This window comes from Simochromis diagramma, unplaced genomic scaffold (assembly GCF_900408965.1).
Source record: "Simochromis diagramma unplaced genomic scaffold, fSimDia1.1 OVJJ01000371.1, whole genome shotgun sequence".
Lineage (NCBI taxonomy): Eukaryota > Metazoa > Chordata > Actinopteri > Cichliformes > Cichlidae > Simochromis > Simochromis diagramma.
The window spans coordinates 4,847,497-4,875,241 of record NW_024386920.1 but is presented as its reverse complement, the minus strand read 5'-3'; the positions used below and the strand labels follow the sequence as shown (position 1 = coordinate 4,875,241).

General features: G+C 40.2%; 2 long non-coding RNA genes across 2 annotated transcripts; one reads left to right on the top strand and one right to left on the bottom strand.

Moving 5' to 3' along the window:
- Positions 1 to 1,320: 1,320 nt before the first annotated feature.
- LOC120736643 lies at positions 1,321 to 14,498 on the bottom strand. The gene is made up of 3 exons (XR_005696562.1): positions 14,360 to 14,498; positions 11,951 to 11,955; positions 1,321 to 1,331 (listed from the first exon to the last, which is right to left on the bottom strand). It is a non-coding gene; the product is annotated as an uncharacterized LOC120736643 (long non-coding RNA).
- On the top strand, positions 7,120 to 27,471 carry LOC120736642. Its single transcript, XR_005696561.1, has 3 exons — positions 7,120 to 7,225; positions 14,484 to 14,491; positions 27,461 to 27,471. It is a non-coding gene; the product is annotated as an uncharacterized LOC120736642 (long non-coding RNA).
- Positions 27,472 to 27,745: the final 274 nt, after the last annotated feature.

The window sequence follows — 27,745 nt, the reverse complement described above, 5'->3', positions numbered from 1 at the left end:
CACACTACAACGGCAGGGAATCAAATCCCGCAGTGCCAGACGTGTTCCGCTGCTGAAGCCAGTGCATGTCCAGGCCCGTCTGAAGTTTGCCAGAGAGCACATGGATGATACAGCAGAGGATTGGGAGAATGTCATGTGGTCAGATGAAACCAAAGTAGAACTTTTTGGTATAAACTCAACTCGTCGTGTTTGGAGGAAGAAGAATACTGAGTTGCATCCCAAGAACACCATACCTACTGTGAAGCATGGGGGTGGAAACATCATGCTATGGGGCTGTTTTTCTGCCAAGGGGACAGGACGACTGATCCGTGTTAAGGACAGAATGAATGGGGCCATGTATCGTGAGATTTTGAGCCAAAACCTCCTTCCATCAGTGAGAACTTTGAAGATGAAACGAGGCTGGGTCTTCCAACATGACAATGATCCAAAACACACCGCCCGGGCAACAAAGGAGTGGCTCCGTAAGAAGCATTTGAAAGTCCTGGAGTGGCCTAGCCAGTCTCCAGACCTCAACCCCATAGAAAATCTGTGGCAGGAGTCGAAAGTCCGTGTTGCTCGGCGACAGCCCCAAAACATCACTGCTCTCGAGAAGATCTGCATGGAGGAATGGGCCAAAATACCAGCTACTGTGTGTGCAAACCTGGTAAAGACCTATAGTAAACGTTTGACCTCTGTTATTGCCAACAAAGGTTATGTTAAGTATTGAGTTGTATTTTTGTTATTGACCAAATACTTATTTTCCACCCTGATTTACGAATAAATTCTTCACAAATCCTACCATGTGGATTCATGGATTTTTTTTTTCACATTCTGTCTCTCACAGTTGAAGTGTACCTCTGGTGCAAATTACTGACCTCTGTCATCATTTTAGGTGGGGGAACTTGCACAATCGGTGGCTGACTAAATACTTTTTTGCCCCACTGTATGTATTGGTTAAAAGGAATTTCATTTGAATCTGTCTGTAGATTTTCGCAATATCTTGTCACAAAGCTGCTTAATTAACTCCTGTCATAAGGCTGAGTGAGGCAGGCAGGAATGAGGTCCCAAAATGCAGACTCATAGGCAGAACAAAATTCAGCTTTATTCCTGGACTGCAAGAATACCAAACTAGGAGGTACTAGAAACACACAGCTGGCGAATGAGGGAGATCGCAACAAGGAACTAAAGAAAACAGAGGGCTTAAATACACACAAAATCAAGAACCGGGACACAGCTGGGAAACATGATATAACATGCAAGCTCCTTTGACCATGATATAACAAACACAAACTAGGCATGGGCAAACAGAGGGCCATAAACACTTGAGAATAACAATGAAAACCTAATCAAAGCTAAGGTAACATTTAAACTGAAAACTACAAGGTCAAATGGGAAATATCATGCTTCTCCTGTCGTCGGTGTTTTCTTTTGCATCAGTTGCTCTTTTTCCTTTGCCATATTTTTTGTTTTTACAGAGCGCTATAGCCAACTTGGTCTGACCTGAGTCATTCTTGGTCATGTTTGTGTTGTTGGTGCTTTTTGAAATAATTATGAAATAATTATTTTTAACCAATACTGTAAATAATATGCCCTGTTGTGATCTAGTATTTTATTAATCTGTTACTTATTACTAATTAGCAAACATGTGACTGGGAATTGTATCTATGCACTTTATGGCTGCAGCTTGCTAATGATGCACTAACATTAGCCGATTGATTCACCAACGTGAAAATGGAAAGACCATTTCTAAATCGAGGAGGGGTCCTCATCTTTTGCCATCTTACAATGCTGTGATTGCAACCATTTTGGGGAATGGTTGCATCTCTGTGAATGGTACTCATGACAATTCGCATATTCATGCTCAAGGAATTGACCTCACAGCCCATTGTTAATTCAGTGGGCCAGTTTCAGTTATTGTGCAAATATAAGGCTGGGGAAACCTGCAGTCAGCTGAGACTGAAGAAGTCACTTGGAAGATGGACGAAACATTTCTCCCACTGAAAACGATATGTCCAGATAAACAGAATCAGCCTTTTGGGATCTACATACCTTGATGAATGAGCACGCATCAAGACATATGTATACAGAATTCAGAATTACAGAGTTGGTCTCTGAAACTAATGTCATGGTGGCCACGTCCATTTTTTTAAGTGTATGAAATTATTAGGAATTAGTGATATCCAGCATGGGAAAATGGAAAAGTGAATAATGGCTACAGCGCTATTATAATATGTAGAAAAATAATTATGCAGATGATAACCAGCTTTATCTACCCATGAAATCAGAAATACATTTCAAAATAATAATGATAATCCTATAGTCTTGCCAAGTATGATGACCTCCAGTTTCAAAGATTAGGAAAAAACAAATCAGACCTGGACTCAGATATAAACCTCATCAAAAGACATCAACTGTCTCTGAATTATTTTGATCCAAAGGACAGTCCATTTTCCATTTATTCCTAACTAATTATTTATGTATGAGCTGTTGTGTTTGTATACCTGCAATTTTGGCAACAGTACAAATGCTACTTTTTATTCATAAGTGTATATCTGCAAATTTGCAATTTATACTGTGTTAAACAAGTAACATGGAAAAAAACCAAAGGTGCTTAATGAGGAATGAAGTTGCTTTGAGTGACTGTTTCCACATAAAGGTAAAGTCATGTTTGGAGAAACGTATCGATTGCTTCAGCTCCAAGGCTTCACTGTGTACTTGATTGTCTCTTCTGCTGTCCCTGACAGACTTTTTGTTTGTTTGTCTTGTTTTTTCAAGGGTGAAGAAAGAGTTTGCTTTCATATGAAAAAATAATTAGATTTTATCTAGATGGGAGATATTTCTTCACTGAACATCCTTTCTGTGCAGCATAATTTTTGCATTCTGCACCATGTTTCCAATCTTTCCAGTTAACAATGACAAAAAAATACCTATCCACTATGTCTATAATTGTTTCAAACAAGCACTGCATTTGATGCATATAATCATCTCCATGATGTCTGTAGAAAACAAGAAATGTTACAAACTAGCTAAATGCAGATAAGGGATTCAAAAACAATGCAGTTTGTTTCATACAGAGATTCAAGATTCTGTATTTCTCACATGCATAGTTATACAAGTATAACATGCAGTGAAATGTATCCTGACATGCTCCTCGACTGTGCAAAAGGGGAAGAGAAGAACATTATATACGCGAATATAAGTGAATATATACATGGGGAGCACTATGTGCAGTAGCAGCATTGTATGCAGAACAAACTGCTGCCAGCTAGTCAAATAAATCCCCCTTGTTTAACCATAAAATCTGTAGTTGCACTCAGAGTACCAGTGTGTTCTCTTTCTCTTTATTTTTTATCCTGTTAAAAGGGAGTTTTTCCTTCCCACTGTTACTAAAATGCTTGCTCGTATGGTGTCATCACGCCGGTGTGAAGCGGTGGCAGGAGGACAGGCAGGTGCAATAATTGAAATCCTTCCCAGGAGACGGAGCAAGAAACTGCAGTGAGTATGGCCGGGTGTCCAAGTGGCAAGCTTAGATAAAGAGCATTTGCGTGGCCTGAGAGCTGTAGCTCAAGAAAAAAAGAAGTAAAGTGCATAGACATAGACTAAGAGCATGAAGTGTGAGATCCTGTTACCAGTGTGGGCAAGTTGACAAACTGCTGGTGGTCTTAAATTTCCTTAGTAAATTGCAGACGCAGGAGAACATGGATTCTGTGGAAATTTACCAGCAGCTCACCTGGACTATGACATCACCAGGTGTGGAAAGGCATCCAAGCCCTCCCCAGTTTGAAAGGCCAGAGTGCCCCAACCACTGACAGCAGCCACAAACTAGCAGGGGAGTTCAACAACTTCTTTGCTCGAGACCACTCCTCCCCCACACTACCTTGCCCCCCACCTGCCCTTCACCTGGCACACTCCCCCTCTCCCTCCAGGAGCATGAGGTCATATGCATGAGGAGGAGACTAAGAGAAGTGAACCCCAGAAGAGCTGCCTTCCCCGACGACATCCCAGGGGCTGTGGTCAAAGCCTGTGCAGACCAAATGGAAGGGATCCTCACCAGGCTGTTCAACCTCTCCCTGATTCATGCCACTGTTCCCGCCTGTCTGAAAGCCTCCACCATCATTCCCATCCCCCAAAAGACTGGAATAAACAGCTTCAGAGACTACAGATATATTGCCCTCATAGTCATAAAGTTTTCCGAGTGGATAGCGTCTCAGTACATCAGAGACTGCCTACCCCCCTCTCTTGACCCCCTACCAGTTAGTTTACAGTGGAAATAGGTTGAAGAAGTCACCATCACCCTTTACAGCTGAGCCATCTGGAGAACATGAAGAACTATGTGAGGATGCTCTTTGTAGACTACACCTCAACATTCAACACCATAATCCCAGACATCATCACCAACAAACTGGACCACCTTGAGACCCTTATAAATGGTGAACTGGTGGAATCTGTCTTCACCTTCAGGTTTCTGGGCACCCACATCTCCGCCAATTTCACTTGGACCCACAACACCAACGCCCCAGGAGCAGCTGCCCTTACTCCATGTCCTAAAGAAGAATGAGCTGGACCAGAAGCAACTGCTGGCCTTCTGCCGCTCCTCAGCGGAGAGTGTGCTCTGCTACTGCCTGGGGGTCTGGTATGCAAGGGCCACTACTTAGAACAGGAAGGCTGCGCAGAGGGTAATCAGCACTGCCCAAGAAATCATTGCTCTGCCACCCCTGGAGGCTATTGCCAGCTCCTATTACCTAAGACCAGTGCAATAAAAGGTGCCCCCTTGCATTCTGCCCACCACCTGTTTGTCCCGCAGCCATCCGGTCAGGGCCAATTAGGTCCCACACCTCCAGATTCACAAACAGCTTCTTCCCCTGGGCCCTTCGGACTGTTAACAAACATTAATTACACCCCACCCCTGCCCACCCACCAACCAATCTGAGCCATGGTCTCACTAACCCTCATCATTCAAGCCACTCACACACAGATTCTATTCAGACCAAGTCCTTTGCACCACTTCCAAGCCCTTTACAACCTGGTCTCTAATGTGTGCCTTTCGCTTGTTTTGTAAATATTTCTCCTGTTTGTTATTTATTCCTCTTGTCCTACTATTAATATTTTATTTCTACAGGGCTGGTGTAGAGCACCAACAAATTCATTGTAAATGTACAATGACAGTAAAGGTATATTCTATTCTATTGGATTGAATTCTATTCTATGTGTGTATGCTGCATGTTGTCTTTGTAAGGCAGAGGTTATGAGGAAAACTACTATCCTCATTCCTTGTCCTGCCAGCAGAGTTCAAGCTGGGTCCAACAGCAGATTTATTTAAATAACTAAAAAAATAAGAGATGTGTGGGGATTCAGAGGCCTGGCAGCAGGCTGTTAGCGTTGTGCCTGCCAATATATTTAACACAATGTGTTTACCGGTCATGTATTTGCTGTCATCTTACTTAGCACTTTCCCTGCCACTGATGTTCCAGTAATCAGTGTTTTCATGTTATGTGCACTTTCATTTGATAATAATATGTATATATCTTAATATATACATAATATAACTAGAAAAAAAACAAACAAACTAGAAGCTAGGGGGAAAAAAGAGATCTTCAATGGGGAATGTCAATCTATGTACAACCTTTAATCACTGCTAGCTATCACCAAGTTCAAAAGTACACCATAATCATTAAAGCTTACCTTTTTTCTGAGACTATTTTGATCTACAAATCTTTTCTTCATCTATTTCATAAAAGTTCATCTATTCCTCACTTGCTTTGAGATCTGTAGAGATGTTTAGTTGCATGAACCCTGTTTTCTTTTTCTTTTTTTTTTGCTCTGTTCAAGAGTTTCTTAAGCACCTTAAAGCCTGTCACTTATGACAAAGCATAAAAGAAAACTTTATTTGCAGGTGCTTCCAGCCCACATGGAAAAGAAATAGTAAAAACTTATATGTGATTACTCATGAAAGTGGCCACTTTCATGAGTAAATCATATAAGGCTTACATGATTTACTCATGAAAGTGGCCACTTTCTCATTACTTTCATACATTGTTTTAGTAAGTATCCAAAACATACAAGTTTCATTATATAATTTTTCAAGGGATCTTATATCTGTTTTCACTCTTATATGCTTTTCATACAAGTTTCACACAAGACAGATACAAACTTTATAAGATTTATATATATCTTTTCCATATGGGAGAAGCCAAGGCAGGCCATCCTAACAATTATTATATGTAAATGTACTCTTCATAATTTGCCTAAAAATACATTTGATGCAGTTATTTCAAGATAACAAAGTTTCAAAGCATGTTTTGTTGTAATAACATTAATCACAAATATGAGCTTTTGTTTTTCTCAAAGTCATGGTACAAATATAGAAAACTACCTAGTTGCCTTTTGTGGTTACTAAAAGAGTTAATCCATCCAGCTAGATCACTGAACTGTGCTGTTCTCTGAAGCTGCAGTGGGGTATATTGTATAATCTCGTCTGTAACAGAAAGGTGCCTTATGATATCTGTTCCTATAACTGAAAAAAAAGTGCAACTGGGGGCTACTGAATTTGCTAATTTACTTCTTGAATAATTTAGTAAATGGTCAGTTGTCACCTGGTCAGTCGTAATCTCCATCACAACTGACCAGGTGTGGAGTCAGCTGAAGAAGATGAAAAGCAGGAAGCTCACGGGTCCAGATGGAATCAGCTCCAGACTATTGAGGGACAGTGCAGATCAACTCTGTGAGGTTATCACATACATCTTTAACCTCAGTCTGGAGAGGATCCCCATTCTGTGGAAGACCTCCTGCAGAGTGTCGGTCCCAATAGACCCATTCCTCTGACTTCACACCTGATGAAGACCATGTAGAGGATCATACTTCACCACCTTCACTCACTAGTCGGGAGAGATGTAGACCCGCTGCAGTTTGCCTACCAGCCGAACATCGGGGTGGATGACGCTGACCTCTAACTGCTGCATTGGGCCGTCTCTCATCTGGAGAGCGACAGGTGCACTGTGAGAGTTTTTTTTATTCCTCCAGTGCCTTCTGGACTGTCCGCTGAAGTCCATCAAGCAGGTTGGGGAGGAGAGGAGGTTGTCTAAGCTAACATCCATCATGGACAACACCTCCCGCCCCCTGCAGGAGACTATACGAGCACTGAGCAACTCATTCAGCAGTAGACTTTTACACCCACAGTGTAGGAAGGAGGGCTACCACAGGTCATTCTTACCAGCAGCTGTCAGACTCTATAACACAGTTTAACATGGTTATCCTCCTCATCACCTGTTTAATTGACATATCATGCGTTCCTTAATTGCAGCTTGTTTGTACACGGTATTGGGATCATTAGGATCATAACCTATCATTACCTATACCTATAGAAAGAGTGCATATATGTATATTAGGGGTGCAACGATATTCGTATCGATATTGAACCGTTCGATACAGTGCTTTCGGTTCGGTACGCATATGTATCGAACAATACAAAATTTGTAATTTATTTTATCAACTTTCCTTCTGACGATGCTGTCTGTGTTGACCGCTCAGTGAATCTGCGTTCGACTACTCCGCCTAGGCTGCACTGTCGAGCGCAGATCCACTGAGCGCTCAACAGACAGCATCGTCAGAAGGAAGAGCGCAGGGCAAGCTAGCGAGACAGAAGTTAAGCTCTCCTTGCAACATGGCAAATTGAACCTCCCCCACCCTCATTCAGATCTGGCGTTTGGAATTATTTTGGTTTTCATGTGACGTATGACCCTGAAGGTAAGCGCGTCATGGACTAAAGTAAAACAGTATGTTGGATGTGCCACGCAATGCTCAATTACATGGGTGGGAGCTAGTGTGTTAGCGCAGTTAGCTCGTTAACGTGTTGGCCGTCTAGCCCCACGCACGGGGCGATCAGGGGTAGCTCGTTAACGGAGATTTGCCGTGTTGTGGCGTTAACGTCATTTCAACGAGATTAACGCTGACAGCACTAGTGGGAACACAACGAATATGACTGCACGTTTACGCCGACATCATCCTAGTGCAAAGACAAGTGGAAGCAGATAAAAACAAGCATGCATGCTACAAACTTTACCCGAGTCATTTAGACAGCCGTTAGCACATGATTCTCCTTATGGGGACCTGATATGTTTAATATTGTGGCGAGCTCAGACAAGGTGGAGACGGAGGTGTCGTTTGGTCTTGCTTCCCGTGAGCTAGCCAGGGAGCACAGCCGTTTATTGACATCTGCAGAAGAACACTGCCGCTAGCTAACTGCTCAGCGCGGCAACCGCACAGCAACAACAACAACAACACACAGGGCGCCATCTGACCCCGGAAGGACACACCGTCGCAGCGAGAGAGCGTCACCCGTCACTATGGCAACATAAACAAAACATAACTGTACAAACAGAACCCCGAACAGCCCTGACCCGCTACATAGCCCCCACCTAAGGGGTCAGTCGTTCCCGACGACCCCATTACCCCACACAAAGTCCTGCAAATGTCCAGGTGCCTTCTTTTGGCGCACCGGCCGGTCACGACCGGCAGGGGAAAAGTCACTCGGGTCAGAACATGGGGTGCCACCATCATCCCACTTCTGACACCAATGTGGCGAGCTCAGACAAGGAGGAGACGGAGGTGTCGTTTGGTCTTGCTTCCCGTGAGCTAGCCAGGGAGCACAGCTGTTTATTGACATCTGCAGAAGAACACTGCCGCTAGCTAACTGCTCAGCGCGGCAACCGCACAGCAACAACAACAACAACAACACACAGGGCGCCATCTGACCCCGGAAGGACACACCGTCGCAGCGAGAGAGCGTCACCCGTCACTATGGCAACATAAACAAAACATAACTGTACAAACAGAACCCTGAACAGCCCTGACCCGCTACAATATGCTGCTGAGAATATAGCCCAGAAGAAGCGTATAGTATAGCTTTTATTTTGGAAAGAGCCATTTCTCTGTAATAAACTCTCTTTTCCAAAGATGAGTGATTCCTCAATCAGATACAGGGCTCGCAAAATCGCTAGCCCGACGTCCCGGGGCTAGCGATTTTTCCATTCGGGCTACCAAAATCTATCTGCCCTGCCCGTCGGGCTATTGTAGGAAGGAAAAATATATGTCAATGCTTTTGCATTCTTTCGGAAATGTAGCTGGGTAATTATGTCATTGGCATCGGTGAGCCACTGCCAATATGTGACATATTGAAATCGCGTTTGAATTTGCGCTTGTTTTTTTGCTTTCACTTTGCAATCGCGCAAACTGTGTATAGAGAGCGACAGCACTGATTGGTGAGTGATGATAATTTGCGCACCAATTCCTCTGACATCGTCTTATCAATCGTTAGCTTACTATGCAAACATGACAAGTGAAATCTCCCGCAGCAAGCTTAAACATATGAGAGGTTGTGTGTAAAAGCAGCAGGATATATATTTCAGTTCTGCTGAGCCAAATAAGACAGGTCAGGGTGAAGAAGTGACAGCCAAAGAAAAGCTTACCACAAAATGGAGAAGTTATGACAAATCAGTCTATAAGGCAAAAAGAAAGTGCAGCTTTATGGTTTCATGGACAAAAGAATTTCTGTGGCTGCAATATGACGAGCTATATAACCGGGGCTGCACATAAGTGGTCCGCAGGTGCGCATTCGCTGTCAAAAAAAAAAAAAAAAACGCGCACAAGATAAGAAGTTGCAACGCGTGTTTGCGTACATAAGATTTTCTGGAGGAGGACAGACATTTGTTTAGAACTCTTAAAGATGTCGCAGAAGCTCCTTTAAGCAATTACTGTGATGTTCCTCCACCTCCAAAGAAATGTCAGGAGTCGGAACCACAAAAGAAGCGCGTATTCTCGGAAAAGTGGTTGCAGGAGGTGAGCTGGCTTCAAACAAATGATGAACGCACAGAGATGTGGTGCGGAATGTGCCCTGAAAATCCCACTCTAGCGGACAAAAACAGTGCTTTTTATATGGACGCAAACGCGCGTTGCAACTTCTTATCTGGTGCGCGTCTTTTATTTTGACAGCGAATGCGCACATGTGGACCACTTATGTGCACCCGTGTAAATAACATAATGTTCTGCCGGGTGTGTTGTTGGTTTTCTCTCAATTTCTGAGTCGACAAGCGCCTTTGTTACTGGGACCAGTCATTTTAAGAAAGGCCCCCATTAGAACCCATGAGAAATGCAAGAAATGCATTATTGCTCAGTCTGCAATATCTTTCCCAGAACAAACACCAATTGCAAATAACATACTAAAAATAAACCTGAAAAATCTGTTTAGAACAGCGTACTATGTTGCAAAGAGTGAACTACCACTGGCAAAATTTAGCAGTCTTTGCAAACTTCAAAAAGCAAATGGCCTCGATCTTGGTTCCACTTGTCTCTTACCCGTGACTTCAGTGGAAATTTCAAATTCAGGATCTGACACAGACTGATTCATGTCCTACACAGTTCTTACAAGTTCATAGAAATTTCTGTTCAATTAGAACCAAGTATTTGAGTTGATGATTGTAATTTTTATACAACGTTGTAATTTGTTTCCTTTACAATATTATACTTTAATGTATAATATTGTAAAGGAAACAAAACAGGAAACAAAACATCAATCAAAAAACTGCTCTCTTTTTTATTCGGGCTACTTAAATTTATTTTGGGCTACCAAAACTGAAGAGTCCCTGCCCGAAGGGCTACCAGGGATTTTGAAATTTTGAGAGCCCTGAGATATATTTATTTTTTTAATTACTTTTGTTTCAGCAACATTAAATTTAAAAACTGTACTTTTGAGTTAAAATATATATTTATAATTTTAATAAATGACAAATTAAAAAGGCATGAACATTTTTTTTGTATCGAAAAAATATCGAACCGTGACACCAAAGTATCGAACCGAACCGAACCGTGAATTTTATGTATCGTTGCACCCCTAATGTATATATGTGAATTTTCACTAATTTAGTGGATTTGTCGTTATTGTTATATAGGCTGGTTTTTAAGCTGCAAAGACAAATACAAGACTATAGTTATCATACAAGACATCATACAACAATCAAATCAGCAACAATGAAAAATAATGTGTGATAAGATTTGTGGAATGTTTTATTTTTCGGTATAGGTTAACTGACTGTAACAAACTTGTATCAGTGTCTTGTAGTAAGCTGAGCTACAGCAGTGTACAACACCAACATATTAATGTAAGGTACCTTAGCGAAAGATGCATGCTGCTACAACATAAAACAATGTCTCACTCATCTAATTTCCTTAGTGATTATTGAAGTATTCTAATTGTAATATCAGTTCATATTTTTGATTTGTTTGGCTTTTTAATTCATATTTAATTTATATTTATATATTTAATTCACATTTTCTAACTGTGCTTTTAACTGCTTTATTTCAATAGAATGTATTAAGACGGAATCATCTTCAGTTATAATCGTGCATCAATAGCAAATTGTATTGCTCCATTTGCAAAGTTTTTTAGTTTGCTGAAGAGACAGATTAACATAATTCCACATTCCGCAGCTGCAGCATAGAAACTATGTGTCACAATTAACCTATCATATAATAGGGAATAGTTGTGTGACAGACCCTACCGTTCACCAGAGGGTGAAAATGTACTTTGTCTTCTTTCCAGTGTCAACCTGACAGCAATGCAATCCATGTTTCTTTAAGTGTGACTGTTCTGTTTGTTCAGCATCACTGACATACAGCACATAGAAATCGATGTAAAAGCCGACGTGCTCAGGCTTTCTAACTAGTTGCTGTATCTGCAAAGTCTGCAGTGTCAGATAACAAACTTCTGCACTTTTTAAGCAATTTTTAATACCTGCCCTCAATCTTTTTTATGCATTACTCTAAAAGACACATGGCACCCTAACCATAAAATAGCTGCCTAGCATCCCAGAAGATCAATCAAGGTAATAGAATGAGTAAATGTAAATGTGTGGCTCCATTTCCCATAACTGTAGCTGCTGCAGCTATCAGAGGCCAGTGCAATCTGTTCTTGTCATACCGAGGCTGAGGAAGAAGCCTGAATAATATATTCAGGCTGGGAAATTGAATAAGGGTGGTGCTTGTCAGCACTGTGGGGTGGTGTGTGAACATTATATGATTGTGTGTGTGTGTGTGTGACTGGAATCCACTGATCTTCAAGCCAGTATTTTATCCCTGGGCAAAACAACATAGTTATCACAAGAGTATATGATTAGCTGTTGTTGGGTTGTACGGAAGCAACAGTGGTAAGACCAAGGCAGCTCAGACGCTGCGTGTGTGTGTGTGTGTGTGTGTGAGTGTGTGTGTGCGCGCGCGCGCGCGCATCACACAGGAGTCATAAATTCAAGCTAAATTAAAGTAAGCAACATCAAACATAGTCTAAATGCCATGCCTATGAAATTTTCTTTGTGGTATGTGGCTATCATCCTGCACAGACACATATACACCAAGATTGTACTTCATTTGCAAGCCTTTAAACATGTATATGAAAGGATAGGAGGCACACAGCAGACCACAGTCACTAAGAATCTATCCATCACAGAGCTCAAATTCAAAAAACATTAATTAGATAAAAATGCTGAAAGTACATGAGTGAAATGAAAGCCAGGTCAGTTTTGAGTAAATTCTTCATAATTTGCATACAGTGCACCAGTGTAAGTGAATAAAATACTTGAACCCACAATGGTGCCATATGACTACTGTGTCAAATATACAGGTCTATAGAGTTTCCTAAATATGGAGATATATCTACAAGAAGTGTGGTTGCATTCACATTCTGCAATGCTCCCCCTCAAATGACATCTTTGTCATATAGTTCCTCAGCCTTGCTTAAAACTGCACATTTGCAATTGCATATATCCTGATACTAGAGATGGCACGATACCACTTTTTTATGTCCGATACCGATACCGATATCATAAATTTGGATATCTGCCGATACCGATATGAATCCGATATAGTGTTTTTTAATCAACAAAAGTGTTTTTTTAAATATCTTGCTGCATTTTGTATAAGTTCATACTCAAGTTTAAAACAACAACTACACTAAAGCTATTCTGTTATACCTGTATGCAAAAAAAAATATTTCATAGTTCAGCAATACTGATCAATCTAATAAACTTAAACCTACACCATCCTCCCTATTCTGGTATTTTAAAGAGTACTTAGCGTAAATATTAAGCAACCTAACTAATAGGGTTCCAACTCCCAGCAACAACAAAAATAAATAAATAAAAAATAGGGAACCACCCCTCACGCTCCACCTCATGATGCTTAATCGACGTAATCAACCTTAATTTGATGTAGTGTGAAAAAAAATGCACAGAAATCAATTATTTTTCAAGAAATATTAAATAGATTCAACATCTTTCTTCAACAAAATTGCAGACTGCACAGATGGTACCTTCCCAAAGGAAAAAGTACTATAGCTTACTAGGGTATATATATTAGACTTAATAGTTACTATATACAGTAATTGACTTCTATTCATTTTACATCAAATTAAAACTTTGGGTGTCAGATAATTATTTATTAAAAGCTCGACGTTTTAAATGAGAATAAGAAAGAAAAATATGTCTTTGTGCCCCCTTTTCCCTGTTAATGCCCTATCGGCCCCCCTGGCTAAACTTTGCTAGATCCGCCCCTGCACAGTTACCAGCGTCAGCTACGTCGAAAAAGATCCTGGAGTAGAAAGTAATATTAAATAAATTCTAACAAGAGCTGATCAAGCTTAAACGTGCTGCTGTTGTTCAGCCGCTGGTTTCCTCTTTCTGGTGCAAAGTGGGCCAAAAACAAAGAAGAGAGACGGAGTCCCGACAGAAAAGCCGATCAGCTGATCATTAAGCAGTTTCATGATTGAAGTAGCAGCAAGAAGAGGCAGTCACTTGTTAAGCTTAACGCAGGAATGCTTTACAAACATTCAGAGATGGACTTACACACTTGCTTTACTTCTCTCGGGATAACTTTGTCGGAGATGGAATGCCGGGTTGCTAGCGAAGCTCCAAATGCTATCCAGACCACCACAGGTCCCGCATGCCACAGCCACTCTATCACGTGATGCATACTGCTCCGACGTGCTAACGTTCTGAGGTGAGTTACGGCGTGTTGCAAGTTTTGTGAGGTGCTTTCGTGATATTTAATGGATCGGATTACATTTTTTATTTTTCTCCGATATCCGATCCAGTAATTTAGGTCAGTATCGGACCGATACCGATACGTAATATCGGATCGGTCCATCTCTACCTGATATATGCAGAGATTTTCTGTACTGTAGCTTAACCCTAGCTGTTTACACTCAGATTGCTTATGTTTGCTAACAAAAATCCATGCTTAGATTTTCCTGTTTAAAAACAAGACAGCTTGATAGCAGTGTGTTTCAAGTGCCCTGGGTGAAAGGGTCCCGCTGAAATTCCAAAGACCTGTCCTTTACTGAACGGGGCTCTAGACTAACTTTTTGCCACAGTTGCACTGGTGTGCCTAACTTTTTTCTTAGGCGCACCAGCACAAAAGTTAGGTGCACCAAAATTTGTCAACCACATCGCTTAACACTGCAGTTTTACATGTGCACTTTTTTTGGGGGGGGGGGGCGTAAATTGCTGTCCATACAGACAATATTGATTTGTAAATGATTAACTAACAATCTTGTGCTTGTGCTTAAAGTGCTTAGCCACTCTTTGGCAATACTTTAGACAATGTTAAACTTAATCATCACATCGGCCTCCTCTGACGACCTGTTTGCTGCTACCTGCTGCTGAAAGGCCGTGGGGAGAGGGGACACTTGGGCAGCGCATTTACCACGACATAATGTGTTTTCTGGATACACTGTGCTTTTTCAGCGTTCAAAGATTGATGGCTCTGTGTCAGAGCACTGGCTATGAATTTCAGACATATCAGGCCTTAACTTAACAAAAAAGTTATCAATAGACAGACAGTCAGAAATATTATAATTCTGATCATTCAGTACTGATACATGTGAGACCTAATCAGAATTGTGAACATCACAGCAGTTGCCTTTGTGTCAAAGTAACTGAGGATAAAACACAGAACATGAAGGAGATAACCTTAAAAATATTCTGCAGTTTTGCATAATTTTAAAAAGTTTACATTTCTTCAGTATTGAACAGCAGAAATTAGGCTTTCTAGTCAGAGGACATTTAAGTAAAAAAAAAAAAAAAAAGACAGTGACTGATAGCGCTGTAAACAACAGTAGACTGATGGGTAATAAGTGAATGAATAATGCCGAAAACAGAAATTTGAAATGGGAAACTGTTCTTGAAGTACACACACACAGGGAGAGAGAGAGAGAGAAAGCTGTGCATGAAGTGTGATTTTATCGTGGTGGAAGCAAAACAGCAAAAGCAAGAGCGAATTCATGACGATGTTTATCAAATGTGAAGCGTAATTTGGATCTTCTTTTGCTACTGGTTCAGTGAATTTTGGTTGGAGAGACAAAACCTGCAGCTCAGAATCTAGCGCAAAAAAGACATAAATAGTGTGGACCCGACGCATCAGAATCAGTGAGCTGTCGGCTTTCAGCCCCTACGGCGTGTCCGTGTACGGGCCGTCGGGTGAGAAAGCCGAGAAAGAGAAAGCTGCGTCGGGTCCGTTCTGTGTTTACGTCTTTGTGTGGAATCCGTGTACCTGCTCTCATTTATTGTTTGGTGGTTGTTGAAATAGTTTTGTGAGCTTTAACCTGAGATTCTGGGGTTTCTGGCAAAATACATTTACATTTAAAAGTCGATTCAGGATTTAATGAATCATCGCTTTATTCAAGCTACTCACCTCTCTCTATCCACCTGCACTTTCAACTGGACCACGGCCAATCAGAGAGGTCCCGCTCCTGACTATTTCTGATTGGTTTAGACCACGATAGGGGCACAATGTGTGTCTGTTGTTGACCACACTTTGGCTGTGTCCCAATCCAGCGACCGCACGCTCCTGAGTATGCATTTTGAGACCTATTACGTCACAGCAACGCGACCACAGCTGTCCCAATCCGAAGTGTACTCCAAATGCGTCGTCGATTTCCCAAAATTTGAAGTGTGGTCCGGTGTACTAGTGATGTGTCGCGAACGAAACGGCTCTTAGAGCTGAGTCTTTGAAGTGAACGACGCGAGCCGGTTACTTATTGGGAGCCGTGGGTTCCCCCCCCCCCCCCTTTCTCTCACCCTCTCTCTCGCACTTTTTTCCACTTGTGCTGGGAGGAGGGGGAGGGGCAGTAGTTACACTCGCAGTAGCACAGGAACAGAGCGGGAGGGAAAGAGAGAAAGAGGGCCAGGGACAACAACCTGACATTAGGAAGGTATAGTAATCATCCACAACTATTTTCAGTTGCCATCCGCAACTGAAAATAAAGGATTCAGAAAGTTTATTCATGCAGGCCCAAATGACAGAGAATATGCATCTTCTTTTTGTTTTGATATTTTAATTTATATTTAATTGTGTTGTGGTTTGCAGTGTTTTGTGTTGTTTCACTTTAAATTTGTTTAAAAGAAAAAAGCTGAAAATTTAAATAGTTAAAAGTTGAAATGTAAATAGATGGTTTTTGTATTATATGATTTATTTATTATATTTTATGTGGAATGAATAAATAAAAGTATATTTACGGTGGCCCCTAGAGATAAAACACGTACAAACTCCAAAACACAAAAGAAGTGCTCCAGGATGCCAGGGGGCAGTGTTGAGCTTTTGTTACCTAGTGGCTACACAAGCCAGGAAGTACCAATGACCGGATTTGGTGTGTGGTAGTAACAGGTAAATGAACTTTTTTTTTTAAATTATTTGAATATATATATATATATATATATATATATATATATATATATATATGAGTGCTTGTGTATAAATACACAAACAATACACATATGCTTTCAATAGACTATGTGCACGTTAGCATATGCTACTTCCGGTGCGGAAACTTCTGTGGGGAGCTTTGTTTCCGGTGTCCTATTCGCGCCCTATTTACGGTCCAAAACAAGTTAAGCAAATGAATGAATCAAGCGGCAATTTACATTTCTATAGATGTCTTGGGCATTTACCCAATATATCTGTAAATGATGTTCATCGACTTGTCGATATTTTTCCCCTGCGCCTCAGAGCAAAAGAGAAAAGGGATTCAAATGTTATATTTCTCAGCTGTCCCTCGTTTATCGCGGGTGTTATGTTCTAAAAATAACCAGCGATAGGTGAAATCAAGTAGCCAATTTTATTTTTTGACGGTGCAAAACATTTCCTGGACATCGTGGACATCCAGTACTGCACTTCAGAGTCACACTTCTAGCGATCGATGCAGCGATTCTGTACTGTACAGGAGAGACGTCACGGAGGAGATCGTCTGCAGCGATCAGGACGCAGGACACAATGTGACGTAAAAAAAAAATAAGCATGCAAACTTGCACTAAAATCCGCGAAACAGCGAGGTGAAAGGTGAACTGCGTTTGGCACATTTATGATTTGAATGCAACAATGCATTCAGATCATAATTCTGATTGCTGCCAGACAGGACAGAACAGGAAACAAAAGAAAAGAAAAATAAAAGTAATTAAGTTAGCTTTAATAGGTTAGTAATGTGTTATTAAATAGGAGGAGGAAGTTTTGCATTTTGTAGCTCTGTTTCCTGCTTATTGCACAGAAACTACCACAGATGTTTGTCAGATCATATTGTTACCAAGGTATTACGCTACTGTTACTAATTGGTTTTGGTCTTTATTTCCACATTACCCCCAGTTTTTGGCCCTTATTATCCAGTTACATACATGTAAGTGTAATATTACTCAACTATAACCACTGTTGCTGCCATGATATTACTTGATAGCTGTAATAGAAAGTGCTACCATTATTTCTTCCCAGCACACTAGGTATACTATGAAAATTGCTGTCTTAGCTGTTCACTGTGCAATCACTCATCAAACATGGACACTAATTAATATTGCCAGTGGTGGTGGTAAAGTGATGGGTTTAGCTGGTGGTGGGAGCCCCAAATCAAATTATGCTTAAAGCCCTGTAATACATTGGGCTGACTCTGAGAACCATTCGCTTTAAGAATAGTTTCACGTTTTCTATTTCATTTTTTAATTAGCACAGAATCATGGTCTAATCATTTTCCTCATGGTAGAAATGTTTTTACTCAGAGCAAAAAAAGCCCAGCCAAGTTATGTAAATCTCTCTAGAATGTCCAAGGGTAAACTAAGGAAACACCGGAGAGATTTTATCTCTACTGACCTGGGAAAACGGGGAACACTGAGGAAAGGGCAGTCTGGGTTTCCCTGTTCAGGCTACTGCCCTGCAAACTGGCCCTGGATAAGCAGAAGAGCTTCTGTTTGTCTATATGAGAAAACACATTTACCACCAGGAGAAACAGTGGACGTACAGAAGGCTGCACCTTTAAGGTGACGATGCAATAGAAAGTTTAACAAAAAAAAACAAAAAACCCTGAAACAATTGCATCCAAAGAAGAAACCAGAAAAGGCACAGTTTTCCAAAGTGTTTCTGGTGTTTCAACTGAAATGACCGCTGTTTTTTTAATAAACAAAACAGTGCCAAGAACTGAGACTGTAAGAGTTAACATCCAGCCATGATACAAGTAATTTTTTAATAATCTTGAGGATTTTATGGGCTTATGGTGTTGTAGAAAATTCTAAATAAAGGGCAGTTATCAAGAATTGCAAATTTTCGACAAGGAGGGTTGAAAATGCTTTAGATGGATTGTTATTCATCCATCTTTACATGCATTGAAAATAAGTATACATATATTTGCATATATATGAGTATATATATTTGTGACGGCAGCTCATAACACAACCCTTTGTATGCGAAAAACACAACACAACAATGGAGGACATTGAGGCAATGATATGCCTGTTCATCATTGGACTAAGGTGTTGATTTGTGTGTTGCCATCACCCTCACTGTGGGGTTCAAAAAATGTAAAAGAAAACATTTCTGAAATCAACATTTGAAAAAACAGCTTTCCTTCTTTTTGCCTCTAATCAGCCTGTGGTAGTGTCTTCACTCTCTACTTGATTCGCTAAAAGCAAATACATGTTGCTCTGTACCCACGCAGCAGATGAGTAAACAGAAGTTTAAAATGAAGTATTAAAAATGAGGCAAAGACGTGGAGGAGAGCTACAGGGAACAGCATGAGGGTGAAGAACTGCAGAGAGGGTTATCACAAAGAGTGAAAGGGCAAAAACACAAATTTGTCCAAATATTTCCATCTCGGCACATGTTAGATCCACTGTGTACATCTATAAAGTGTAATTATTCAAAAATCAACTTTCAAACGCACCATTTTTATTTAACTCCTGTTTCTGAAGAGCCTGGAAGCGATTTGATCCTCCCAGTGCATGTCAGGTTGATTTACATGTACCATGTAGTGAGAGGTGTCATCTCATTATTGCTGCCTGGTGCCAGCAACCCTCAGGTGCTCACTTGGCATTATTTCACTACCTACTCAGAGGGACACGTAGCACAAAAACAAGAAACTCTCTGCATAAAAACAGGAAATCATACATTTTGTAATTGTTCCACAGAGGGTGTGATTTTCTTGACCCTTTTACCCTACTGCTCCACCCAATTTAATTTTCTCTGATGTTTTCTCACTGTATATGTGAGCTGATGTTTACATGTCTCTGGGAAGCCAATTAAAAGCTAGCCTGTGGCTAGGCTGCACGGGATAAAAGCGCCTAACGTGACACATCCTGAATATATTCATCCTCCTAATTCACCTGTGGAAGTCATGATGTGCTGATCAAACAGTGTTGGGCTTTGCATGCATTTGCATGTAACTGATCTGGTTGAATGGCATAAATAAGGCTCAAGAAAGGAAACAAATTGTTAATCCCATGGCCAGAAAATTATTTAGAAATATTCCAAGTGCCACCTAGTTATTCCATTCTTTAGCCTAATACACAGATTTTCTTCATTTAAAAAAAAATATTGTAGGCTTTACCTGACAATATAAAGCGCCTTGAGTCGACTGTTGTTATGTTTTGCCACTGTACAAATACAATTGAAGTGAATAGTCATATGAATGTGTTTATTAGCTAAATCAGTTTTTGGAATACAATTTTTACTTTTCTTTTTTTTGCTTGATAATATACTTTGTATTTCAAAAAAGTTTTTAACACACAGTTCTTTATTTTAGTAATAATGGATTTTTTTACAAAATAAAATACTAGCAGGACACTTTAGTGTATAAAAGAGAACAGCAAAGGAAATAATGGAATCAATGGCTTGACTTTTATACATAGGCATTCCATCCAGTGCTGTTGACAGTCAATATTAAAACATACCACTTAAAAATAACTGATATTTTTAGCTTACCTAACATAAATTAAAAAGTTCTAAAGGATCAGAAGTATTTTTTCAACCACACAGACCCAGAAGATGCCTCTATCCTTTATACTGTCTATGGTGGTAAAAATCAGTGCTGTCAAAATAAATGTAAATGCTGCTGTTACAACCAAATTTCCCCTTGTAGGACAATTAAAGGATTATTCTATTCTATTCTATTCTATACAAATCCAGCACATAACAGCAGCGTGCAAGATGCTAGCAGGCAGGGCATACGGTAGGGCATTCATGGAACGCCATAACCAAGTGACCTGCATTGTACACAGGAACATCTGTGACGAGTATGGCCTGGAAGTCCCGAGGCCAAAATAGGAGACGCCTCTAGAGTTGTGGAGAATGATCGAGCTAAGATCCTGTGGGACTTCCAGATACAGACAGACAAAATGGTGATGACTAACCAACCAGACATAGTAGTGGTGGACAAGCAGATGAAGACAGCCGTAGTGATAGACATAGTGATACTGAATGACAGCAAAATCAGGAAGAAGGAACACGAGAAGCTGGAGAAATACCAAGGGCTCAGAGAAGAGCTCGAGAAGATGTGGAGGGTGAAGGTAAGAGTGGCCCCAGTGTGGTAAGTGGCACTAGGTCCAGTGACTCCCAAGCTAGGCGAGTGGCTCCAGCAGATCCCAGGAACAACATCCGAGATCTCCGTCCAGAAGAGCGCAGTCCTAGGAACAGCAAAGATACTGTGTAGGACATCATATATTTATGCTCTCCTCTTTCTTTGCCTTGAAATGCTTTCTAATACTTATGAAAGTGACACTGAAGGAAATTTTCAGCTCCTTTGTGAAGCAGTTTGAGTTTTCAATTTAATATGTTCTGTTCGACACAACAGAAGTCTACAAATGGTAATATCAGACTCAAACGCATATCTTAACACATCGCTTTTTTTGCAGGCTGATACTAATTAACATAAACCGACTTTGCCATAAAGTTAGGTGATGTGAAATGTTTTTTCAATTCCATCTGAGTGAAGTTAAAATTAGGCAAAGAGAGGGGTGACATGCAATTGCTTCACTGTGGGGATCATTTTCTGCAACATTTCCTGCTATTGCATCTCTGCACTGCCATGCTTTTATTCAAAATCCTACATGTATGCAACTCTGTCATTACAACGACAACTGTGATGATGATTTATGCTAAGAAGCGATAATATCTTCTAAGCTAAGTATAATATAAAAGTGTAATAACAATTACACTGAGCAAATATGCAAAATGGGAGCTTAACAACTTAGTGCTTTTAGGCAGTTAAGCTTAGCGAATGAAGTAAGCTGGACCTGTCAACCCATGAAGCATTTCAAATGGGGATGAAGACAAGGGCCAGAAAGTGTGAGGTTTGTTTTTATATTTTCTGCTAAATAAAAGGTAGCAGCAGTGTGAAGTGTAATACAGGATAGAAGTAGAGCTCAATGGGCTTTCACTTTAGCTTTCCTTTATAATGCATACTTTCTTGGTTAAGTCTGTTGTCTCTCAGCTACTTAGTGAGACATGCGGTTTGTACACAACTATCTGACATGCAGATCTATACATTTCCTAGAAACATGATCTCCCCATTTTGTTAGCTAACATTGCATTTTCTAAGACTAACAGTATCTTAGCAAATGGATCCTTGCGTTAACTGAATCTCTACAGCCATACCTTTCTTTTATATTTAAATATTAGTATATGTACCAATTAAAATTTCCCCACCTCTTTCAGTTCCTCTGGGTGGAAACCAGGGCATTTCCAAACTAACAACATAGCTGCTGACATAGTATTTCCACCCATTCCTAGGTTTGCACTCAGATCTTCCCATTTTATCATGCCTGAAACACTTCACCTGAGAGTTGTCTAGAAGGTATTCCAGTCACATGCCCATACCGGCTCCTTTTGGTGTGCAACCCCTACTCTGAGCCCCTCCTAAATAACCTTGCTTCTTATCTTATCTATAAGGGACAGCCCACACTGAAAAAAGTAATTCTCACCCCGTAGTAAAACCTTTTTTGTTTTAGTTCATTCGATTGATTTTAACATGTTTTTTTTCCTTAAACATATGCATTTTCATTCATTTCAAAATGTAGCGCTTCTTCTTAAAACTACTTTATTAAGTTAATTAAATGTAACTTGAAATAAATACTTACATCCAATCAGCTGTACAGTAAACTGATCTGCACATGTGCGTAGATTACACCATACAACCTAAAAACGTGTTCATCCTTCTTCTGACTTTTGAAGATGGCGAGAGCAGGTCGACAGTAGTTTGGCTTTGGTGAGTAAAGGTTTCAAACATTTGAGTTTAATTTTTCACTTAGAGGTACACCTCTGATGTTGTGATCTGTACTGTTTGCACCACTTCCATGACTTGTTGTTCTTTGTCCTAAAGGTAGTCTCAGGCTGTATGTTTGTCATGTCAAGATTTGAAATTGTATTAATTTCTCAGCATTAGGGACACTTAAACACCGTCTCAATCCTGCCTCAATTTGCAAAAACATTTTTCCCAATATGAGAAATAATAAGAAATAATCTTCTAGAGATCACTTTGCAGCTTTTCTAGTTGGATCACTGGTTGTGAACTAGTTGCCTAAAACAATGTAAAAATCAAAACTGATACACGATGTTACATTGTTACATGTTTCATTTTCTTCAGTGTTCACTCTATAATATGATTTAATTTATGTTTTATGTTTCCTTTTTACAGTTTTGGTATGACTATAAGTATGAAATCTAGGGTGCTGGTCACTTTTTCTATAAATCTTACATTTATTGCTACCTAAGTTACTACTTACATGCGTTTGAATACTTTTTTTTCATACAGTGGAAATGCCAACTGTACTGCTGTGAGGAGAGTCCCTGCCATACGTTTAAGTTCAAACTGACCTAAAGTATCTTATTTGTGACGTATTTACTTGGTGCTTCAGGTACATTTCAATTCAAGATGGCTTGCATTGCATTTCAGATTTGACAATAAATGCTGCAAAGTGCATTATGTCGTTTTCTTTATTTGTAAAACTAAGAATGAGGTTTTAAAAAATTACTACAGTAGAGCGAACTATTTGCAAATAAGCAGTTTAATACATCTGTGTACTCAGAATTGCTAAAGGGAACCTCACAATGGGTCTGATTCTCTTTGCCACTAATATTCATGCATAGACTTTTTACCCTGCTTGAATCTCAATTAGACTTGTTTTTTTAAGCTTTTCCTTAATTTGTTTTAAAAATTCAATTTAATATAACTGCATTCATTCTCAAAGACTACGTTCACACTGCAGGCGCATCAAATCCGATTTTTGAGCCTATTATCAAAAAATCGGAATTGAGCATTAAGACCTGCAGTGTGAACGTAGCCAAAGATGCAGTTTTTTAATGCAAGACGAAGATTTGAAGCACTGAAAATGACTTTCCTCAAATATCCTCAAGTAATTGCAAACACAACATAACCTTCCTTCACACATAATGTACTACAAGCACCACTCTCATGAAAGAGGTGCAGTGATGCAATATCAATTTTTTCACTAAGTGTGTAAAAGCTCCGGGGAACAGATTTCATAGTGAGGTTTCTTTAGCCTTTCTGAGAGTGAAACGCCCTGTGCTCCACAAAGCGAATAATTCAAGCCAGTCTTAAAGCATTCCTCCCAAGTCAAACAGAGAGGGGGGAATTCGTGTATGTGTGTATCAGATAATACATACGAGCATGATATGCAAATGTGTTAGTGTGCATGTATAAACACAGACTTGCACATGTGGATACAATGGTTGCTCCTCTGGTAACAGCGTTAGGAATTAGTAGGACAGCCAAGGCCAGACAGCTAAAATAAATTCAATAAAATATGTAGGCAGGAAGCGTAAGAGGCAGAGAGCACCTTTACCTGCTTTCCTTTTCTTTCTGGTGTCTGTTGGGACCAGAGGTTGAGATGAAAACAGGAAATAGAGGGGATAAAAGAGGGAGGAGGGTAAGAAGTTCAATCCCTGAATGGAGAATGGAGAGCGAAAGAGATGGCTGAGACAAGAGATGGCTCAGGTCTCTCAGGGGCCACCCAAGGCCTTTAAAGCAGCACAGAATGGCTTTATGCTTCTCTTATTGTTTTTGTATCTCTATATTTTCACTTTCTGCACTGGTAAGATACATGTTTAAATATGTTAAAAATGATGTGAACCTTGTATGTGTTATTGTAGGGTTTACCTTACAATATGAAGCGCTAGGAGGCGCCTACTGTTGTGATTTGGTGCTGTATAAATAAAATTGAATATGCTCCTTTTTTTTCTCTTATGTTATTAAAAATATCAAATGCTTATCTTAAGGAGGACTTCTCAGATCAGCTATTTAAAAAGGAAATTAAAAAAAACAAGTGTTATTTCCCATATTACACATGCAACAATTTTAGATCATACAACCAATTGTGTTGCATGTGGGGATAATGTTGTCTGAGGAAAAAATTCTTCAGTCCCTGTTTACAATATGCAGTTAATCTGTTTATTAGGTTAGCAACCTAACAAAATGAAAAACAAAACATCTCTATCGCCCCCTGGTGTCTAGCTGCAATATAGGTCATAAACCCCACGTCCTCCATGTTAGTGGAAGGACTGGGATCAAATTAAAGCAAAGAAGCTCTCTAAAAATGTTCTTTATTCACTGACTTCCTGTAATATCAGTTCCAATTTCTAGCTGATATTTCAGTTTGTTACAAACATAGCCACACATGACCACAAAATAAAAAAAACGGTAATAAAATAGCAAAGCATAATATTTATGTACTGAAATCAACTACAGACATTTGGCATCTCAAGTCAAAATGTTAAATTTTTCCCATTTTTTTAGCACTGACTGTTTTTTTAACTGAGTTTGTTTCAAGTATTCAGGTTAAAGAATCAGTCTGAATTATTCTTGACGAGGTACTTTCATAAAGTTATATGTGCAGTACTGCATACAGCTTACATTCTTTGAGAGAAATACTGTGAAGGATTAATAAATGTTATCTAAAACTCAGGCAGCAGCTCAAACACTGATTTCTAGAATCCATTCGATTCAGATTCAATTTGAATCGGGGAAATTTTGCCTCAGACAGTCAGAAATATTATAATTCAGATCATGCATCAGTACATTTCCATATTTTTATATCTATAAAAAGAAAGCTGACACTTGCGAGACTTTATCAAAGCTGTAAGCATCACAGCAGATGCCTTTGTGTCAAAGTAGCTGAGGATAAAACACAGAAAAACATGAAGGCGATTTTTCTGGGATTTTATAAAAATATTCTGCAGTAGATCAAAAACGAAAGAAAACCATTAATCAACATATGAACAATAGCTGATGCTGCTGAAGTGAAGTAGAGCAAAGTTACAGAGGTTTTATTGGAGACACAGCAAAAAATGCATAAACACAAAGCGCGGACCCGCCGAAACATCAGAATCAGCGAGCTGTTGGCTTTCAGCCCCGCCGTGTCCGTGCCGTCGGGTGAGAAAGGCGACATCTCACTGATTCTGATCCGTCGGCGGGTCCGCGCTTTGTGTTTACGTCTTTGTGCAGAATCCGCGTACCTGCTCTCATTTACTGTTTTAGCTGTTTGGTGGTTGTTGAAATTTTGTGAGGTTTAACCTGAGATTCTGGCATTTCAGGCAAAATAAAATTATATTTAAAAAATCGATTCAGGATTTTAATGAATCGATCAGAATCAGAATCAGAATCAGAATCAGAAAGGGTTTATTGCCAGATGTTGAGGAGGTTTACAACATTAGGAAATTGCTGCGGTGCTTCAGTGCAACATACTGTCATAAAAATATAAAAATAAGAATAAGAATAAGAATTAAAAGTGCTAAGTGGATAGATATATACATGATATATACATGAGTGCAGGTGGTGATCAGTGCCAAACGTGGAATGATGCAGTGAACACAGCGTAGGGTCATGTGTTAGTGGTGGGAACAGTCATATGGTTATTGTTCATGTGTCCGACAGCAGAGGGGAAGAAACTGTTCTTATGGCGAGAGGTTCTGGTGCGAATGGACCGGAGCCTCCTGCCTGAGGGGAGCAGGTCAAACAGACTGTGTCCAGGGTGAGAAGGGTCAGCTGAGATCCGAGCTGCACGCCGCAGTGTCCTGGAGGTGTACAGGTCCTGCAGAGATGGGAGTCTGCAGCCAATCACCTTCTCAGCAGAGCGCACAACACGCTGCAGTCTCTGTTTGTCCCTGATAGTGGCTCCAGCGTACCACACAGTGATGGAGGAGGTGAGGATGGACTCGATGATTGCAGTGTAGAACTGCATCATCGTCCGTGTTGGCAGGTTGAATTTCTTCAGCTGCCTCAGGAAGTACATCCTCTGCTGGGCTTTTTTAATGACGGAAGTGATGGTGGGCTCCCACTTCAGGTCCTGGGTGATGGTGGTACCCAGGAAGCGGAACGAGTCCACAGAGGTGATGGGGGTGTCAGTCAGGATGATGGGGGGGAGTGGGGCTGTGTGCTTCCTGAAGTCCACAATAATCTCCACTGTCTTCTGGGCATTCAGCACCAGCACCGATATCACGTTATCCAAGCTAGAATCGATTTTAATCGATAAATCGATAATCAAAACCCACCCCTATGTAGCAGGCTCAAGAGGCAGTGCCAGGCAGGCTTAGAGCGCAGGTGAAGATGGTCACGTTGATGAGGTCTCGGGCCCTTTTTAGTGATGCCGCGGAACGGAGACAGGAGTGGAGTATGGAGTCGAGAAATAAAGAAAAAAAATTTAATTGTCACCTGAACTCTGTGTAGGTCCTGATCATTCATATAAGGTTTTGTCTATTTTTTTGGGGGGGGGGGGGGTTCTTTTAACAAACAGCTGTCAGCAGAACTGTAGAACTAAAAAATGTAAGAGCAGGACTTCAGATCAGTGTGTGAGGACAGGGAACAGTTGGCTTTATTTCAGATTTAAGGGATGATCTTTACATTTCACAGTTTGTGATGATTTTCTCTTTGTAATTAAAGGAGCTGCCCTCATATTCAGACCTCAGCACCAACAAATGACAACAGAAAAATCTTCCTATATGTTCACCCTTTATATTAACTCCAAAATTAAATGATAAGAAAGTACAGAGGCTTAAGTACCGTATCATGTACTGTCAGTGAAAGCTGCAGCTGTTTTATTGATAAAGTTAAAGACAAAAAGTCAAAAGGATTAATCACCCGTGTAACTGGTGTCACTATATATCAGCAGTAACTCAGTTTGGTGTTTAAAAAAACTGCTGATCTCAAACCTTCACAGCCTCTATTTAAAACACTGAATGCAGTCGGCTGCTTGAAGAGGACATTGTATTTTCTCTGACAGCATTAAATAAAACCTGATGGAAGGTCAAATCTCTTCACTTGTATGCGGTACTAAAAACTTTAATCTGGAATTCTTTCACACTTTGTTTTGCCAATTGTGTGTTATTTACCATAAAGTAAGTAAGAGGAATTTTTTGGACGATTCAAAGTCAAAGCCTCTCATAGTCAAAGATGATGTTTTTT